The sequence below is a fragment of the Arachis ipaensis genome, chromosome B7 (assembly GCF_059453495.1).
Source record: "Arachis ipaensis isolate K30076 ecotype BB chromosome B7, ASM5945349v1, whole genome shotgun sequence".
In the NCBI taxonomy this organism is placed as follows: domain Eukaryota; kingdom Viridiplantae; phylum Streptophyta; class Magnoliopsida; order Fabales; family Fabaceae; genus Arachis; species Arachis ipaensis.
In genome coordinates this window covers 126,228,414-126,229,818 of record NC_142442.1, presented here as the reverse complement: position 1 = coordinate 126,229,818, position 1,405 = coordinate 126,228,414, and the positions used below count along the sequence as shown (strand labels likewise).

The 1,405-nt window shown below is 40.9% G+C and overlaps 1 non-coding gene across 1 annotated transcript; it reads left to right on the top strand.

Annotated features, from left to right (window-relative positions):
• The first annotated feature begins 783 nt into the window (after positions 1 to 783).
• Positions 784 to 890, top strand: LOC148554046 (small nucleolar RNA R71). Its single transcript, XR_015892770.1, has one exon. It is a non-coding gene; the product is annotated as a small nucleolar RNA R71 (small nucleolar RNA).
• The last annotated feature ends 515 nt before the right edge of the window (positions 891 to 1,405 follow it).

The window sequence follows — 1,405 nt, the reverse complement described above, 5'->3', positions numbered from 1 at the left end:
TCCCTCGCAGGTTCGGCCATGGTAATTAATTCAATGGCCTTGCACTCTCCTTTTGGATTCTCTTCTGTATTGCTTGGGAGAGCACTAGGAGGGGTTTCAGTGATTCTTTTACTCAGCTGGCCCACTTGTACTTCCAAATTTCTAATTGAGGACCTTGTTTCATTCATGAAACTTACAGTGGCCTTGGATAGATCAGAGACTAAGTTTGCTAAATTCGAGGTATTTTGTTCAGAGTTCTCTGTCTGTTGCTGAGTGGATGATGGAAAAGGCTTGCTATTGCAAAACCTGTTTCTTCCACCATTATGAAAGCCTTGTTGAGGCTTTTGTTGATCCTTCCATGAGAAATTTGGGTGATTTCTCCATGAGGGGTTATAGGTGTTCCCATAAGGTTCACCCATATAATTTACCTCTGCTATTGCAGGGTTCTCAGGATCATAAGCTTCTTCTTCAGAAAATGCCTCTTGAGTACTGTTGGATGCAGCTTGCATTCCATTCAGACTCTGAGAAATCATATTGACTTGTTGAGTCAATATTTTATTCTGAGCCAATATGGCATTCAGAGTATCAATTTCAAAAACTCCCTTCTTCTGAGGCGTCCCATTACTCATAGGATTCCTCTCAGAAGTGTACATGAACTGGTTATTAGCAACCATGTCAATGAGTTCTTGAGCTTCTGCAGGCGTTTTCTTTAGGTGAATGGATCCACCTGCAGAAGTATCCAATGACATCTTAGCTAATTCAGACAGACCATCATAGAATATATCCAGAATGGTCCATTCTGAAAGCATGTCAGAAGGACACTTTTTGGTCAGTTCCTTGTATCTCTCCCAAGCTTCATAGAGGGATTCACCTTCTTTCTGTCTGAAGGTTTGAACATCCACTCTAATCTTACTCAGCTTTTGAGGAGGAAAGAACTTGGCTAAGAAAGCCTTGACCAGCTTATCCCAAGAGTTCAGGCTATCCTTAGGTTGAGAGTCTAACCATATTCTAGCTCTGTCTCTCACAGCAAAAGGGAAAAGCATGAGCTTGTAGACTTCAGGATCTACTCCATTAGTCTTAATAGTATCACAGATCTGCAAGAATTCAGTTAAGAACTGAAAAGGATCTTCAGATGGAAGTTCATGGAACTTGCAGTTCTGCTGCATCAGAGAAACTAATTGAGGTTTCAGCTCAAAATTGTTTGCTCCAATGGTAGGGATGGAGATGCTTCTTCCATGTAAATTGGAATTAGGTGCAGTAAAGTCACCAAGCATCCTTCTTGCATTATTATTATTTTCGGCTGCCATCTCCTCTTCCTGTTCGAAAATTTCTGTAAGGTTATCTCTGGATTGTTGTATTTTAGCTTCTCTTAGTTTCCTCTTCAGAGTCCTCTCAGGTTCAGGGTCTGCTTCAACAAGAATATTCT